This window comes from Marmota monax, unplaced genomic scaffold, assembly GCF_021218885.2.
Source record: "Marmota monax isolate L192 unplaced genomic scaffold, Marmota_monax_Labrador192_F-V1.1 WCK01_AAM20220418_F8-fsc00136, whole genome shotgun sequence".
Taxonomy (NCBI): domain Eukaryota; kingdom Metazoa; phylum Chordata; class Mammalia; order Rodentia; family Sciuridae; genus Marmota; species Marmota monax.
This window is the reverse complement of record NW_026693905.1, coordinates 3,687,209-3,707,167: the sequence shown is the minus strand read 5'-3', so window position 1 is coordinate 3,707,167 and position 19,959 is coordinate 3,687,209. Positions and strand designations below refer to the sequence as shown.

Below are 19,959 nucleotides of genomic sequence, written 5' to 3'. Positions count from 1 at the left end.
GAGTTGGGTCCTAGTTGGAGAAAGTAGGTCACTGAGGGTGTGCTCTGGAAGGATTTTAACTTCTTCCCATCCCCTCTTCTCTCAGTGCTTTTCAACTATCATGAGCTGAGCAGCTTTCTTCTACCATGCCCTTCCCCTATGACGATCTGCCTAACCTCAGGTCCAGAGCAATGGAGCTTGCTGGCCATGGACGGATCCTATAAAATGGAGAGCCAAAATAAACCTTTCTATAAGTTGTTCTTGTCAGGTATTTTGGTTACAGTGACAGAAAAGCTGGCCAACGCACTTGCTTTGACGACCACATATGCTACATGGATTACATTGAACTTACAAAGAGGTCCACCCTGTTTATGTTGGTTCCTAATCCTCCCAGTTTAGTTTAAATTCTTTTGAATCTTTCAACAATCCTGCTTTTATTCATCAAATGCAGTCAGACACTTTTCTTCATTAAGTTCTGGGTCTTTAAACTCTTTGGTACCTGGTTGACCCGTATTTCTTATGGGCTTTATTAAAGTTACAGTATTAGCCTCCAAGTTGGCACTAGAAACTGTCACAAGGAAGATTGCTCACATTGTCCTCACTTTCCCTGGTGCACTCATGATGGCCATTAGTAACCCCACAATCCCTTTTAAGCACTCACAATCCATTTGTTTAAAGTCCTGTTCTAAACTTTGGCCCCGAAATAATGCCAGTTTAAACAGTTGATGTGTACAGAATTTAATAATCTTTTTTGAAAATCAAGATATTGAACAGTATTCATTATCATAATACTTTTAAAAGTTTCCATGATTCAAGAATCAAAAACATTTATATGTGGTGAATTTTTTTGGTCTCCCATATTTTTTTTTCTAGGGGGAAGTTAAATATTATCCATGTTATACTTAATTTTAGTTGTCTCCTAATTGTTTGTGCCTACTCTTTCCATTTTTTGAAATTTATTTTTAAAATATAAACACAGGAACTCAATTTTTCTTCCTCAAATGAATATTGTATTCTTCATAGGCAATCTTAAATCCCTGGAAATTTTTCAATCCAAACGTTATTATCTACTAACCATAAAGAAGAATGTTCCATGAGCAGTTCATGAGAAAATATTTGAGTTTGTTCCTTCTGGTGAAGCACAAGAATGAAAAGGGAGCAATATATGCAAAATATGTTTTTAGTAACTAAAATATTTAATCTGTTATTTCTTTATAGAAAAACTTCAGGACATTTTGATTAATCAGCAAATACCTTCCCTAATGTATTTTCCTTCATTCTGTTTAACATTCTTCCATAACATGTTAAAATCTTTACTATGCTATAAAATTGATTAAAAATAGTTTTATTAATGCAAACAAGATAATATGAAGATGTTTGACTTTTGCCACACTTCTTTCTGCAACACACATGTGCACAAATAAGTCCTTGTTTTTTTGACAACTGGTGGTATCGCCACCATCAATTTATTGGTGATAAGTCCTATTCTTCACATGTTGAAGTATAACATTAGAGAAGCATGCTGAGGCAAGCACATAAAACGGGGATTATTTAAAAAGGGATGATACAGACGTCTCCTGGGAGGGAGAAGGGGGCTATAGCTGTTATCTTGGTATCCTCTTAAGTGAGAGCATTCTGCCTCTTTTATATATCCTAAATTTTCTTTGTTTTCCTGCTCTCCTACCCCTTATCTCTCTCCTTTATAGGTGACTAGACCCAGAAGATGCTCAGGTGGGATGGCCAAGAGGTAAGAAGCAGATGCGCCCAAGGGCCAGCGTGATCTGGGCAGGAAGGGAGTCCAGGACACATTAACAACTTTTAAAACTCCCTGTACAGGTTACCTTAGAAACAGGTTGGAGCAGGGGCAGGTTATCTTGACAAGTGTGGAGGAAGGGCTCTGAAGGCATTAGTATTTCAATTCCTCAGGGGCAATCTCCAACTTCACTCAAAACTGGCCTCTATTCTCTGTCTCACCTGATTTACCTGTCTATACTGACTGCCTGTCTTTAATTCTGGCTTCAGTGGCTTATTTTTATTCTGTTCTACCTCCTACTGATGTTATAGGTATTAAACTGGTGGTTACTAACATTTAAAGAATCATTTGAGAATATGATGGAGGCTACAACATCACAGATTAATTAGTATACTATATGTGTGATGGGGACAGAATCTTCAGACTTCTCAAAATTAGCACCTTGCATTAAAGTGCCAACCCGAGTCTCTTTTGGAGGTATGTTTCCCTCTCCTGAGATGAAAGAATCCACATTGTGTGGTGGGTAAGTATTTGCATTCCCTTTGCTGCATCTCAGCAGGACAGCCAACTTCTTTGCTCACTGTGGTTACCAGGACCAATAACATTGATAGTAACAATTGATCTGCATGAAATCTCTCTTCTCAAAAATATTTAATCTTTATATGTGAAAGAGAGACTCTTGTCTGCTAGGATTTAGGAATCTCTTCTTTATGTGCACTACAGGATAAGATCCTGTGACTTTATTATTAACATCTCTGCAAAGCTTTGAATCTTTGCTAGACAGGGATACAGAGTTTCTTATGTATTCTGCATGACTTTGAGGCTTATATATTCTGTTTATTCTATTTCATCTTCTAAGATTGCCCAATTCTGCCTTCCCTTATCTTGGTCTAAACATTTATCTGTGTAGCCTAGAATCTGTTCATCTGCTCCAGTGAACTAGAATGGAGGGGAGATATTCTCAAGATACCTCCTCCTCTGAGAAGAACTCAGGGAGCACATAGGGTGAGAAGCTGTCCAGTGTGTCCATCAGGACTGCAGGCAGCTTCTTAGGAAGTCAGTGTTTCCATACTTCTTGTGTCTGTAGCCATAATACTTCCTAACTCTCCCTGGGGAAAATCCTCCATAAGCATCACAACAAACAGCCTTTGGGTCTTTGACATCTAGGTCACTTGACCCTGAGTTGATTTACTCCTCTTCCTGTTGTGTCCATTCATTAATCACTTGCAATTGGTACTCAGAAGAACCAGATGTCACTCCTTTTCCTTCCAAATTCAAAGAGGCCCTTGACTTTTGTAAAGTCTTTTGTCATTTGTGTCAAACAGGATAGTGAATGATTTATTTTGGTTTAGAAAAAGATAAGCTTTGTTCCCCAGCTTTGAGCATGATAAAGAAGTGCTTCCCAGCCTGGGCAGTTAGTGTGGTGGGAGCAGGTATGTTCTTTCTCATTGAGTTCGAAGCTTTATACTGGAGAGACTTATTTAAACAAATGGAAAAGAGTCTCCAGTAATTATTCTTATCAGACATAGCAGGCAAAGCACAGACTTTGGAAACAACTACTTCAACTACTTTTTTTTGGGGGGGGAGGGGGTATAGGTTGTTGAATTTGTCTCATGGATCTTTAAGGCATCATTAGACAGAGAATAGTCAAGTTTAAAATTTACTAGTCTTCTTTGGCCCCGATGTTAAACGCTGATTTCTATAGTCTTGAAGGTAATAATAAAAATCTCATATAAACAGATCCCCTGGGTACTGTGTAATGTTTGAAAGAGCAAATTTCTTTAATATTTGGAAAATGATAATTTTCCAACATTTAGCTCTTTTTATTCATTATCTTCAAAGAGACTTCAAGTAAGATATGTGATTTGAGAGATAGTGATGAGATTTTGCACATGAATAGAAATGCCTCTCACTTGAAAAATGTCTTCTGGATTATTTCATTTTATTTCTAGGCTTCTGGGCATCAAACAGGCATCCATAGCTTTTGATGTATGTCAAATATAAAAAAAATAAATTTTCAGAGAAATTACAATTGATTATAACTAATGTTTTTGCAGGTTCAGTATGTGGTTTTTCTTATTGATTGTAGTCCACATGAAATTAAGTTATACTGAATTACTATTATAATTATCAATAATTGTCAGCATAATTATAAAAACTATTGCCTTGACAATTGAAGTGTTTTACTGATTTCTCCTATTAATTAAATGTATGGACAGTTAAGTAGTATAAATCCAGAGAAATGGAGCAACACTGAAAGTGTGGTTATTTGACCTTTGTAAAAATAAAATTCATTTTCTGAAGCCTCTTCATACCAATCATATCTAGAAAATAATTTGAATGTCTCTTAGAAAATAAATAAAATTTATAGTCTTTAGATTGTATTAGTGGCATTAAACAGAAGTACAGACAACAGTTAAGACAAAACTTTTAGAAAATGCTCATTATCACAGGAATGAGCTCTGACCTGCAAAAAGACCTAATTAATCAGAATGGATTTTGCTTTCTTCCTCCTACCCCTCCATCTTCATCATCTTCTTTACATAAAATCCTTTTTAGTTCTATGTTCCTTTGTATTTTGAGAGGGTGGAAAGAACTGAAGCAAAACTACTGAATATATTAAAGAGAATCCAATCCAGACATAGGAACTATTACATACCTTATAATGAGGCAAACTGCTGGGTATGTCTCCCCATTTTGTGGGCCTGCCTGGTTATTTTTGTCTAGAAAAATGTATGATTTCACAGCTGACCCTGAACCTAATGTAAATGGTGTACACATTTGCTTCCTTGAAAGACAAGTATGTTTGATGAAAATTTTGTTTATCAGGCGATTTCCCAGTTAACAGGTACATAAAGAATTTTCTGTGAGCCCAACTTTGTTAGTAAGTATGTAAATACAGATCCGTGATTCCTTATCTATGATTCTGAAATCTCAAATTTTAGAAAAACTAACAGCTTTCTTTTAAGTCATTTGGCTGCAAAATCTGACCTCACCGCAGCTGACTTATCTTTCGAAAGCTAAATTCAATTTGAATATTCATGCTTTTCAGTATAGAATATTAATGTGCTTGATTATCGAGTGCTTCTTCTGGCCTCACAGGAGATTCAAAATATGTGGTGTTTGCTGTGTATTATCTTTCTGAAGTCAGAATAATACTAAATTCTGAAATACATGTTGCCCAAGAATTTTAGTTAAGGGACCACAGGCCTGTGCTATCATCACACATATTTACACATTGTAAATAGTTTGGCAACAGGTTTTGTAATCAGTTCTTCAGTTCTTATTTTTTTGCCGCATATTAATCTCATTATCAACTATATGTAATTATTTAAAATATACTTTGTTGAAATACCTTTATATTGAGTATTTACTCTGTGTAAGACTCAGTGCTTTTTATATCTGTATATTTTACAGATTTGAAGACTGAGATTCAGTAATGTGTCCAAGATCACGTATAGTAATATCAGAGCCAGAAATTTAGAGCTAGGTATTTCTAACTCCAGAGTCTTGGGCTTTCAAGCAATATATCAATTCTGTATAATTTTCTGCTCCACTTTTGTTCTGTTATTGTTTTGTGATTAAAATAATTAAAAGAATCTAAAATTCTCCAGTTATATGGGGCTTAATTCACATAATATACAATAACCCTCTGCATATTCCCATTATGCAGATGATAAAACTGAGCCTCAGTTAGATCATGGAATTAGACCAAGGACTACACAATTAGTGACTGATGCAGGTTTTGAAACCAGACAATCTGGTTTCATGCTCTTAACCAGTGACTGAAATGTAAACCCCTCAGAATTGCTTCTGTCTCGACCTGCGAAATGCTCAATTTTATGGTCATAGTCTATTTTTTTTAAAAAATCAGTTTCTACTGTAAGTTAAATCCATAGCTTTACCTTGGCCTTAGTACCAGAAAATCATTGCTCTGTTGTCTATATACATGACTCCTGACAGTAAAAATGTGAGTCAAGCCCTAGTGGATTATGAGAAGTCTGTGTATGATCACAAATCTATGTCAGTGTGTTAAAAACAAGGTAAACATTTAAAAAAAAATTTTAAAACTAGTTTTTACTGAACTGTACTTCATAAAGACTCAAGTTTTATTCCAAATCATTTTTTTACACATATAAAATTTTGTGTGCCCCATATACATGTGTTTTAAGCTAAAGGTTAGTCCACTATTCCTATCTTCTGTATCATTGTTTGTTTCAACCTTGATATATTTTGTATATCATGTCATATCAGTATAATGAAAGGTTGTATCATCTAAAATATAATGGATAAATTCAGACATACAAAAAGTAGATAAAATGAAAAAGATACTATAAAGAACTCCCATGAAATCATCCATCTTTAACTTGAACAATGGCCAGTTTTTCCCACGCTGGTAGACTAGCTACCTACTACAATGTAAGTTTTATGCATGCATGATTACTTCAAAGTTCACTTTCTTTTGCCAATTGCCAGCAGGTGACTGAACTCTACTGCTGGTCTTGAACCCTTTACAGGGATATTCAAAACCTTACATTTACCACTGCCAATGAAAATGACTAATGTAGGCACTAAATTTCCATTGAAGCTGACTGATTAATTAAGGATGATGAGAAAGCAAGATGAGCCAAGTCATCATGTGAAGAACAATGATGGTCAGACTCATTGAATCCCTATGTTTGGATAAAGCAATGCTTTTTGCTTTGTTCAGATATTAGTTTTTCAGAGAATGGATTTTGGCAACTTTAAAAATTCTGGTTGAAAGCAACAAAGTCTAGAGGCAAGTGACAAAAGGTTATACCGAAGCAATAAAAAATTTCAGAACAGTTAGCTGAAATCATCAAAGAAGGTGCTGATATTTCCTGTATTTAATGTTCATAAGGTGTAGAACAAACAAGAGGAAAGAGCTGAAATTTTTCTGGAATTTTCCATCTCCCAGAATTTATCACTCAAATAATTTTAGAGTCGAGCTTTAACATCAAAGTGGCAACATTTTTTGAGACAGATAATTTTATCTTTATTAAAGTGCTACATTATGGTTATATAGTACTTTTCAATGCTTAATATTTTTATGATTTAAATGTTAGGAAATTAACGTATTACCGAAATAACCATATAAATTAAAGTTTTGGCTAAATAGTAGATAAACTATTGGATAATATGGTAAAATGTTTAGTTTTATGAGAAAATGTCATAACTGTCTTCCAAACTGGTTGCACTATTTTGTGTTTCTACTAGCACTGGGTGAAAGTTCCTATTGTTTCATGTGCTTGACAATATTTGCTATTGTCAGTATTTTTGATTTTGAACACATTAATAGGTGTATAGTAATATTTCATTGTTACAGTTTGAAATTTTATAACATGATATAAGCATCTTTTCAATAAGCTTGTCATCTGAATAACATTTTTTCATAAGGTGTCTATTCAGCTCTTTTCCTGATATTTTTTAAATATGGTTGTTGATTAAAAGTTGAATTTTAAGAGTTCTTGTTATGTTGCAAATAACAACCCTTTAATAGATATGCATTTTGCAAATTTGTTTTTCAAGTCTGGCTTTGTCTTGCTCTGAGGAAAAAAAAAATCAAGGAAATAAAAGGTATTAATTTTTAATGAAGCCTAAATTAATTTTTTTTCATGAATCAGAAGAATCATGACTTTGCTGTTATCCAAGGTCATTTAGGTTTTCTCCTATGTTATTTTCTAGGAATTGTATAGTTTTGAATCTTACATTGAGGTCTGCATTTCATTTTGAGTTAATTTCTTTGTGTGTGTGAAATGTGGGAGTTCTATGTCTAGACTCGTGTTTTTGTTTTTCATGTTAATGTTGTTCCAGCAACTTCTGTTAAAGACTCTTTTCCCCTTGCCTTGCCTTTGCATAATCAGTTGATTATATGTTCATGTAGGTCTACTTCCAGGCTTTCTATTCTGTTGGACTTGCATATCTGTCTATTTTGCCGATGCCATACTTTCTTGATTATTATACTTTGGAATAAGCCTTGAAGTTGAATATTGTAAATCTTCACAAGTTGTTATTGAATATTGTGTTGATTATTCTGTGTCTTTTATCCTTATTATAAACTTTAGAATTTGTATCCACAAAATAACTTTGGGGGATTTTGATTAGGATTATGTTCAATACACAGGTCAAGTTGGTAAGAATATGACACCCTCACAATATATCTTCCTCTCTGTGAACATAGAATATTTTCTCACATATTCTTAGATTTCTTTCATCAGGGCTTTGTAGTTTTCCTCAGAGTTCTTACATATTCTCTTAGATTTGTACCTATGTAGTTCATATTGGGGAATACTAGTATAAATAGCATGGTGTTTTTTTATTAGTTGTTCAAAACATTACAAAGCTCTTGACATATCATATTTCATACATTTGATTCAAGTGGGTTATGAACTCCCGTTTTTACCACGTGTACAGATTGCAGAATCACATGGTTACACATCCACGTTTATACATACTGCCATACTAGTGTCTGTTGTATTTTGCTGCCTTTCCTATCCTCTTCTTATCCACCCTCCCCTCCCCTCCCATCTTCTCTCTCTACCCCATCTACTATAATTCATTTCTCTCTTGTTTTTTTTTTCCCCTTTCCCCTCACCTCCTCTTATATGTAATTTTGTATAACAATGAGGGTCTCCTTCCATTTCCATGCAATTCCCCTTCTCTCTCCCATTCCCTCCCACCTCTTGTCCCTGTTTAATGGTGATCTTCTTATGCTCTTCCTCCCTGCTTTGTTTTGAGTTGCCCTCCTTATATCAAAGAAGACATTTGGCATTTGTTTCTTAGGAATTGGCTAGCTTCACTTAGCATAATCTGCTCTAATACCATCCATTTCCCTGCTAATGCCATGATTTTGTTATTTTTTAGTGCCGAGTAATATTCCATTGTGTATAAATGCCACATTTTTTTTAATTCATCTATTGAAGGGTATCTAGGTTGGTTCCACAGTCTAGCTATTGTGAATTGTGCTGCTACGAACATCGATGTAGCTGTATCCCTATAGTACGCTCTTTTTAGGTCTTTGGGGAATAGTCTGAGAAGGTGAATAGCTGGGTCGAATGGTGGTTCCATTCCCAGCTTTCCAGGGAATCTCCATACTGCTTTCCAGATTGGCTGCACTAATTTGCAGTCCCACCAGCAATGTATAAGTGTACCCTTTTCCCCACATTCTCACCAGCACTTTTTCAAGTTATTTCAGGAAATAGAAAAAGAGGGAGCTCTTCCAAATTCATTCTACAAGGCCAACATCACCCTGATTCTGAAACCAGACAAAGACACTTGAAAACTACAGACCAGTATCTCTAATGAACCTAGATGCAAAAATCCTCAATAAAATTCTGGCGAATCGGATACAAAAACATATCAAAAAAATTGTGCACCATGATCAAGTAGGATTCATCCCTGGGATGCAAGGCTGGTTCAATATACGGAAATCAATAAATGTTATTCACCACATCAATAGACTTAAAAATAAGCACCATATGATCATCTCGATGCGGAAAAAGCATTCGACAAAGTACAGCATCCCTTTATGTTCAAAACACTAGGAAAACTAGGGATAACGGGAACTTGCCTTAACATTGTAAAAGCTATCTATCCTAAGCCTCAGGCTAGCATCATTCTAAATGGAGAAAAATTGAAGGCATTCCCTCTAAAATCTGGAACAAGACAGGGATGCCCTCTCTCACTACTTCTATTCAACATAGTTCTTGAAACACTGGCCAGAGCAATTAGACGAAAGAAATTAAAGGCATAAAGATAGGAAAAGAAGAATTTAAATTGGCACCATTTGGGCTGAGGATGTGGCTCAAGCTGTAGCGCACTCGCCTGGCATGCATGCGGCCCGGGTTCGATCCTCGGCACCACATACAAAGATGTTGTGTCTGCCAAAAATGAAAAAAATAAATATTAAAATTCTCTCTAAAAAAAAATGGCACTATTTGCGGATGACATGATTTTATACCTAGAAGACCCAAAAGGTTCTACAAAGAAACTTCTAGAGCTAGTAAATGAATTCAGCAAAGTACCAGGATATAAAAACATGCATAAATCAAAGGCATTCCTGTATATCAGCGGCAAATCTTCTGAAATGGAAATGAGGACAACCACCCCATTCACAATATCCTCAATAAAATAAAATAAAATACTTGGGAATAACCTAACAAAAGAGGTGAAAGACCTATACAATGAAAACTACAGAAATCTAAAGAGAAATAGAAGAATACCTTAGAAGATGGAAAGATATGCCCTGTTCATAGATAGGCAGAACTAACATCATTAAAATGGCGATATTACCAAAAGTACTCTATCGGTTTAATGCAATGCCAATCAAAATCCCAACGGCATTTCTCATAGAAATAGATAAAGCAATCATGCAATTCATCTGTAAAAATAAAAGACCCAGAATAGCAAAAGCAATTCTAAGCAGGAAGAGTGAAACAGGAGGTATAGCTATACCAGACTTTAAACTGTACTACAGAGCTATAGTAACAAAAACAGCATGGTACTGGTACCAAAACAGGCGGGTGGACCAATGGTACAGAATAGAGGACGCAGAGACCAATCCACAAAATTACAATTACCTTATGTTAGACAAAGAGGCTAAAAGCATGCAATGGAGAAAGGATAGCATCTTCAACAAATAGTGCTGGGAAAACTGGAAATCTATACGCAACAAAATGATACTGAATCCCTTTCTCTTGCCATGCACAAAAGTTAACTCAAAATGGATCAAGGAGCTAGGGATCAAACCAGAAACTCTGCGTCTGATAGAAGAAAAAGTTGGCTCTAATCTCCATCTCGTGGGGTTGGGCACCAAATTCCTTAATAGGACACCCATAGCACAAGAGTTAAAATCAAGAGTCAACAAATGGGACATACTCATACTAAAAAGTTTTTCTCAGCAAGAGAAACAATAAGAGGTAAATAGGGAGCCTACATCCTGGGAACAAATTTTTACTCCTCAAACTTCAGATAGAGCCCTAATATCCAGAGTATACAAAGAACTCAAAAAATTAAACAATAAGATAACAAATAACCCAGTCAACAAATGGGCCAAGGACCTGAACAGAGACTTCTCAGAGACGGATATATAATTAATCAACAAATACACGAAAAAATGCTCACCATCTCTAGCAATCAGAGAAATGCAAATTAAAATCACTCTAAGATACCATCTCACTCCAGTAAGAATGGCAGCCATTATTAAGTCAAATAGCATGGTGTTTTTTATTTCAAAATGTAGTTATTTAATTCTAGTGTTCACATAAGTGATTGACTTTTGTACCTGAACCTTGAGTCTTGCAAGCTTGCTATAATCATTTATAGCTCTAGGAGTTTTTGTGTTAATTTTTTGAATTTTCTACACAGATGTTTGTGTCAATTATTAACAGTTTTTTTTCCCTTCCCAAACTGTATACATGTTGTTTCTTTTTCTTGTCTTCTTGCAATAGCTAAGAATTTTCATTACTGAAAATAATTGCTAAGAAGGGAACTTCTTGCCTTGTTTGTTCCTAATCATAGCAGGAAACTGCTAGTTTTTCATTGGAAAGCTCTTTAGTTCCTTCTGCTTTCTTTCCATGTCCTGATCAAGAAACAGAGTACTTTGACTACTTTGATTTACCCAGATCCATGTTTTCCTCTGCAGTGTTGAACTCGAGCTAGGACCTCGAACATTCATAGGCACTGAAACACTGGTTTAAGTGATTGCCTGGGACACTGATACATCAAGCACGTTGATAATTCTTATTTGGAATGAGTCAGGCCCTGAGCTCTAATTCTTTTAGCCTCTCTATAAATTCTGTAACCTGACCCCTTGATGTCAACAGATGAAGGTAGAACATCTCTTGTCTTGCTGTCTATCATGAGGAAGTTAGAAGTCCCTTCTGTTTGTAAGTTCCCCTAAAAAACACTTTGGATTGGTCACCCAGGCCTTAAGAGTTTCTTTGAGACTCCAACCAGCCCATCGTCAGTGTTTGAGGTTGTCCCTGGCAGTGACTTCTCCTGCAATGACTTTGGGATCAACTGTAGTTTGAGCTTAGTGGGGCTAGAATTCTTATTGTTAAATGTGATTTTTTAGCTGTAGTTTTTTTTTTTTTTTTTTAATTTTTGTAGATGTTCTTGATTCCAGTTGAGGAAGATCCTGCCTATTCTTAATTAGCTAAAAGTTATTATTGTGAATGGCATTGGATTTAGTCAAATATATTTTCTTCATCTATTGATCTAATCATGTAATTTTTCTTTAGCTGGTTATATGATGGATTACATTAATTCATTTTAGAATGTTGAGCCGGCCTTGCATATCTGGGGAAAATCTTACTTGGTCATGGTGTATAATTCTTTTTATATATTGTCAAAAACAATTTGCTAATGTTTTTGCTAAGGATTTTTTTTTTATGTTCATGAGAGAGATTGTATATAATTTTCTTTTTATTTATTTATTTTTTTAAACCAGGGATTGAACCTAGTGGGGCTTAACCACTTAGCCACATCTCCAGCCCTTCTTAGTTTATTTTGAGACAAGGTCTCACTAAATTTAGTGAGGGTCTTGATAAATTGCTGAGGCTGTCTTTAACTTGAGATCCTTCTGCCTCAGCCTCCTGAATCACTGGGGTTACGGCATGCTCACTGTTTTTTTTAATGTCCAGCATTAATTTTCTTTTCTTGTAATGTCTTTGTCTGGGTTTACTATGGGAGTAACTCTTATCTCAAAGGGTGAGTTAAGAAATATTGGCTTCTATCTTCTGTAAGATTAGAGGGAATTAATAAATTTTTACTTTAATGTGTGGTCTGTATTTTTTTCCCTTAAATCTGCAATCAAGCATATCAAATTCCATCAGTCATTTTATTGAAGTTTCCTGAATATTATTTGGATGAGCCTCATTCTCTGGTAGATTACTCAAAAAGTTCATAGGTATATGATTGCATGAATTCTTATTTAAATTTACTTAATTTCAAATCCTGACACTTGATGGATTGGATTTCTTGTCTGGGTTAACAAAAGTCTTGTTCATAACTACTTCCTTGAGTTTTAAAAACGTTTCCCACTGTTGCCTTAGCTTGTGGGTTGCTTTTGATGTATCTAATTGTCTGCTTCTCTTGTATATTATTTGATCTCTATGCTATTGCCAAGATAATTTTTTCTTTATAAAATACTAATAGTTTTAATATCATATGTCCTGCCACTAATAAATATGGGCTAATTTGCCTAACTAAAATGCTAACTAGACCCTTTTAACTGGTAGCTTCAGATCTTTTATTTCCAGAATATTTTCTTGCAGTTTTCTTTTTTTTTGTTGTTCTAATTCAGGAAATCAGATATATGAATATTGAAACTTCATTGACCAATTCCCTTTACAAACATTTTCCTGTCTTTTTGTACTCCTTCATCTTGTTTTTAGTTTCTTGGTTGTGTTTCTTCAATGTTAATTATTAAATTTATAACTTTTCTGAATTCATTAAGCTCTCACTTTATTTCTTGTTTTTTGTTCATTTTCTACTTTAAAATTTTTACTATTTATTTGGATTGTTTTTTCTTGTCACACAATTCTTTCTTGAAAATGGTGAGTTTTATGAAAGTTTTTTTTTTAATGTGTTCTACATACTAGATCCTTTTCAGAGTTATTTGCAAACATTTTCTTCCTTTCTGTAGGTAGTCTTTTCACTTTCTTGGTAAGGTTCTTTGAACGTACAAAATTTTAATTTTAAGGAAATCTGTTTTTCTTCTTCCTTCCTTCCTTTCATTCTTATTTTTTTTGTTTTGTTTTGTTTTGCTCATGCTTTTGGTTTTGTATTTCAAAATTCACTGCCAAATCTGATGTCAAGAATATTTTATTCTAATCTATAGTTTTAGCTTCCATATTTAAGTCAATCACCCATTTTGAGTTAATTTTTGAATATGCTGTGAGATAGATATCCAGCTCCTTTTTTTTGCATCAATTTTCTGTAGATATACATGTTTATTTTTGTATTCTTGTTCTTCATTGGTGTACATGCTTCTCTCTCTCTGTCTCTCTCTCTCTGGTGTGTGTGGGGGGGCTACTGGGAATTGACTTCAGGACTTTGCATGTGCTGGATAAATGCTCTACCACTGATTTACATCTTCAGCCCTCTACATGCCATTTTTGTGATTTTGATTACCATAGATTGGTACTAAGTTTTGAAATAGATAAATGTGAGGATTCCAAATCTGTTCTTTTTCAATATTTTTGGTTAAAAACCACCACCACCAACAACAAACACTGATCCTTCTCAAACACTTTTAATAAGAAAAAGAAAAAGAAAACACTCCTAGTTTAAAGATTGATCTTCAGACAAGTGGCCAGGCCATTTGGGTTCTTCTTTGGGCTTATTGCTCAGCCCGAGCCTAGAAGATATCCAGAATGAAAACTAAGGACTCCTCAAGCCCTTTCTGAGCACTGGTCCTGCCCTGAGCATAGGTGAGGCTTTCTCAACCACTTTGGAAGGAGGCATTTGAAAGCCCTTATTGCCTTAACCAGCCTGTGCAGCTTTTCTTCCCAGGCTTTCCACATATCTTTTTTTTTTTTGTCTCAGTTGTTCACATGCCTCACAATGTGTTCTAGGAATGCCTGCTGAATAAGTGCTCTTCCCTTCTGAGCACCTCAAGTTAGGTAAAATAAAAACAAATACTCTGTGTTCCTCAGGTAGCACCTGTACATTTTTTGATTCAAAGTTTGCTTGATTCCTGGAGTCTTTCAAATTTCCCCAGAATTATTATAAAGTTGATTCTTACGATTATGCTTGATTTTTCAATAATTTCAAGGAAGGATGGACCATGGAAACTAGCTAGTTGATGTCATTCTGTATGATTTTTTATTATAGCTCTACGGTCAATACTCTGATGAACCAGGATTATTTCCCTTTTTCATTTATTTTTGATATTTGTTTTTTCTTAATGTGGGGCTTTCTGTCTGTAGGATTAAATTTTACTTCAATTCCTTCTTCTCTCTCGCACAGTTTTCTCAAATACAAGAGTATTTGCAAAAGGTTATGGCAGGAACTCAAGAGTTTTGATAGAAGTTAGTATTCCTTTTTCTATGTCCAGGTAGTTAGAAGTTTATTATATTTTCTTTTAGTTTTGCTGGAAATATGGAATGTTGTTGTCCTTTTTGCTAATCTGTATCATTTTTGAAGTGTGCATGGAAAGATTTGGACTTAGACATTTTGTTTTCTTCAGTGCTGAGAATTGAACTCAGGGCCTTATGCATACCAGGCAAGTACTCTGAGCTATATCACTATCTCAGAAAGTTCTTTAATTTATATTTTGTTTGATTATAAGAGTGTTATTAGTTTCACTTATATTCAAACTGACTTCTTGTTTATTTAATACTTTATGAATTGGTATTTATTTTATATTTAGCTCTGTGTTCTTAATTTTGCAAATGCAAAGAGGCTGAGGTATTGAGGTATGATCAGTATTCTCAGGGAATTGTATTCTAAGGAAGAAATAAATATAATAGAATGCGATAATTGCTCTCATCACTTATCACATTATTTAGAAGGTCAATTTGTGTCTCTTTTCTTATTTTGAGTTTAACCCAGGGCACTTTATCACTGAGCTACATCTCCAGACATTTTTTATTTTTTATTTTGAGTCAGGGTCTCTCTAAGTTGCCAAGGCTAGCCTCAAACTTATGATCCTACTGCCTCAGCCTTCTGAGTCGCTAGATTGCAGGCTTGCCCAGCTCATCTTCTGTTCTTAAGAAATATATATTCTGTTGGCAAATGAGGAACTCAAAACTTGTTACAAATAATTTATCAGTAAGATACTCTATTTTGTAAAATATTAGGTGGCAGCTGCAACAGGAAGAAATTAGCTAAGAAAAACGAGAAAGGATGGTCTGCTTTCATATCTCTTAATCCTTGTTTTTATTTTTTAACTCATTTGTGAACATCATTGAATATCTACTCTCAATAGGGTCATATGATCTGCTGGTCTTCTATCAATGAGCAGTAAGATAAGACCAAATCATTACCTTTCAGGGACCTAGTACCAGTCATTGGAGATAAACACATATACAAGTTATTTAAAAACAAGACACAACTTATAAGTGCTATAGTAATGCTATATTTGAAGCATGGACAAAAATATATAGGCAAAGAACTATGTAAACCAAGAGTTTTAGAAGCTGGAAGGCATTCTCAAAAGCCTTAGCAAATGTTTTAGTTGGGGACATTAATTTCTTTGCATATTGAAGATAGGACTGTTAACTATATTTAAAACCAGTTTCCCCATGAGAGTAGACTTTTTATTTTCAGAGTAGAACAGTATCAGGGACAGCTATAGGCAGGGTATGTGAATGGACAATAAAATTGACTTTATTAGCCAGAGTTCTCAGTGTTTCCAACATGGGAAGCCAACAAGATTTTTGACTGGATTACACTGTATGACTTTTGCACTTATGAAATAATTAAATGATATTTTTATGCTATAAAATAAAAATATAAAAGCCTAGAAGCTATAACCTATGGGTATGTCAAACCAAGATTTACCTATAGATAAAAACTAGCTGGTTTGGCAGCAAGAATTTGAACTGTTGAATCTTTTATGATTCTGTATTATATAGTTGTTTATTGCTTATTTAAAACAGATTGATGTTGATTTGAAATAGTTTGTGATCATGACAAAATTGCTTATGTGTTTTTTTTTTTTTTTCCTTGATGGTTTTCTTCTTAGAATATGTTCTGCCTGTCAGAGAACTGTTTGGCTAATTAAAATAAGTCCACCCCAATCCTGTTGCACGTGGAAGGTAAAATTAGTTTCTAATTTTAAACCAAGAATCGGGTTTATTTTCTATATCACTTTTCATAAGTTAAACCATAGCTCAGATTTGTATTTGAACATCTGAACTGTTCCTACTCATGAAGGAAGGCTATACGATAATAAATTATTTTTAGCTATCATTTGATCCATGAATTGCTAACTGGGAGCTGTAGGTCTAAAGGAATGCTTATCAGATTCCCTGTTACCCACCCATCCTGCCACACCAATAATACTTTAAAATTTTAAAAGTTTATAATTGACATTTAAAAATAACATGGTATTTGGATTTCTGGCTTCTCTTGATAATTCAAAGTATCTGGCAATTATTGGGCCCAAGTTTCCACATAGCAGATTTCACTTAGAATATGGAGATCCTAATTCCCTTAGCATTGGCCATGATATTTAATTTAACATCTTTACGTTCTGTTTCTTTCCCACTTTGCTGCCTGGTCACTGTAGGTATTTGGACTTACATGAAAACATATTCAATCCATATTTCAAGTACCAAAAATGCTAAACTTAAAGCTCTCATTTCTTTTTTTTCTCCCTTAGGAATTATAAATATTAATAGAAATATTATAAAAGATTGCATTCAGATAAGGTACAATTTTTAAAAAAATCATTTGGGTGTTTTAACAAGGTACTAAGAGTGGTCAGGTGTGTTCATATCTTAGTTTGTGCTACTACAACAAGTTACCATAGACTTCTGTTACTTAAACAACAGAAATTTATTTTTCAAAGTCTTGGAGGCTGGGAAGTCTAAGATTAAGGTGCTGGCACATCCAGTGTTAGGCAAGGACTTTCTGGTTTGTAGTCAGCAGTCTTTTACTTTGAGAGAAAGCTTTCCTATCTCCTTTTAAAAGGACACTAATTTTATTTATTAGGACTTTACTCTTATGACTTAATTCCCAAGTACCCTTTTCCTATTATAATATTGGGGTTTAAATTTCAACATATGAATTTGAAAGAGATACAAATATTTTGTCCATAATATATCCAAGAAAATATTAGAAATGCAATGAAGAAATGAAATTCTAAAAAGCATGTATATCTGCTGGTCTGTGTGTTCTGAGGGGTGGGTCCCAGCTGCCTGCCACCTTCGGAGGAGCCCCTCAGGCCACACTAAGCATTAATGTATTTCATCTTTGAGTGGAGCTATAATAGCTTCAGCAGTAGAGTCCAGTTCCTAGGACTCTATAAGACATCTGGAAAACTTGAATTCTTGGGTTTGGACCATGCAGGCAAAACCACTCTTTTTCATATGCTCAAAAATGACAGATTAGACTAACGTGTTCCAACACTACATCCAACATCAGAAGAGTTGACAATTGCTAGAATGACTTTTACAACTTTTGATCTTGGTGGGCATGAGCAAGTTTGGAAAAAAAAAAAATATTTTCCAGCAATTAAAGGGATTGTCTTTCTGGTGGACTGTGAAAATCATTCTTGCCTCATGAAATCCAAAGTTGAGCTTAATACTTTAATGACTGATGAAATAATAGCCAATGTGCCAATCCTATCTTGGGAAACAAAATTGGCAAAACAGATGCAATCAGTGAAGAAAAACTTCATAAGATATTTGAGTTTTGTGGACAAACCACAGGAAAGGGAAATACGTCTCTCAAGGAACTGAATCCCTGCCTCATGGAAGTGTTCATGTGCAGTGTGCTCAAGCGGCAAGGCTCAGGCAAGGGTTTCCGCTACCTCTCCCAGTATATTGACTGATGTTTGGACAGTGAAAATAAAACTTTTACTCCTCTGGACTGATCCTATTCACAGTTCTTCATGAACTTTTCATGATATGGATTGTATATCTATTTCATGAAAGCCCTCCAACCATGTCTGGCCTTGGGAAACCAAGAGTCTCGACTCTCATTGCCCAGTGGGGACATGGGCTCTTCTCCACAATGTTGTGAGGGAGTGCTGTCCCATATGTTGGTGCTGGACTTGGAAGCTGGCAGGATTTGTCTGGTAAGGCTGTGTGCCATCAGAGGACACTAGAAGAAAACCATGTCTCACCACTGTGGGGTTGATTTCAAAAGAAAGTGATTCTATTTTGTAAAGAAAGTGTTGTTAATGTATTTGGTATCTCTCCTAACTTTTTGAATTCACAATTTCCTTGGTTCAGAGTTTTCTATTCTCTCTTTTTTTTTAAATCAGTGGCATTTAGATACTCCATAAAATTATGAACAGTTACACATTGGAGGCCAGAGTTCAGGAGGATGAACTCACTCCTGCTGAGGTGGCAGGTTGGTGAGAGAAGCTCCCCTGAGCTCCTTTGACTCTGTAATTGCCCCATAAGAGGTGGCATCAACTTGTCCATGGAGAACTAAAAAAAGGGTCAGAAACTTGGCCTTGTGGTTGTGGCAGGTTTTCACTGGTCAGCTGAAGTCATTTCCCCATCTCAGATTAGGTAACAGATTGTTCACTGTGAAAGAATTAATTATAGAATAGGTTATTATGTCATTTTTACTTAAAAAGTTACGAATTTAAGTCAAAATCAAGAAAAAGCATGTATATGACTCTTCTGAAAATTACAGGTGGCTCTTGACAGCATGAGAAAAATTGTTGATTATGTAAATATTTAGTAACATGTTTATCGAAGAAACAATATAGAAATAGTAAAATTTTAGAACAGGTAGAAAACAGTCATTAATTTGTTTTATCTATCTTGAATTTAGAAATATATTTATCTAAAGATCCTGATACATTGTGGTCCGCCTCTGTCACATAAACTGACAATTATGTGTTTGCCAATATGTAATTAGTTTTGTAGTCAGGAAAATATGGATTGCATATCTATTTCAGCTTCACTTGGTGGAGATAAAGATCTTACCAGTAAGTTAATATGACTCATTTGCTTTTCATTATCATTGTTTTTATAACAGAATTTAATGATGTACTATCTTATTGAAAGTCTGAAGAAAACGGTGCTGCCTACATCTTAGTTTCACAGACATTGAGAAATGAAGAACCAACGATTGCTTTTCCCCCACAAATTTGTAGCAGAATAAGGAAAGATCTTGTCTTAAATTTTTAAATGAGGATAATTCTTTCTTCATAAAAGGTTTTTGTGGAGGTCAAAGTAAAGATGAACAGGTTGGCATAAAAACCAGTCCACAAAAGATAATCTTCTTTGAAACTGATTTTGTTTTCCTTTATTAAACAGATGCTCTTTGACTGATGGGATTAAATTCTGATAGGCTTATACTAAGTTGAAAATATCAAATATTGAAAATGCATTTAATATACCTACCTGACCAAACATCACAGCTTAGATGAGAAAACTTATATTTGCCCGAAGTTGGGCAAAATCATCTAAGATAAAGTCTATTTTATAACCAAGTGTTGAATATCTTATGTAACCACACAGATGGGTGAATATGATGGAATGCCAAAACATAATATCCAAAAGCCCTGGCAATAT

General features: G+C 34.8%; 1 pseudogene; it reads left to right on the top strand.

Moving 5' to 3' along the window:
* Nucleotides 1–17,664: 17,664 nt before the first annotated feature.
* On the top strand, nt 17,665–18,257 carry LOC124105660 (GTP-binding protein SAR1a-like; annotated as a pseudogene).
* The last annotated feature ends 1,702 nt before the right edge of the window (nt 18,258–19,959 follow it).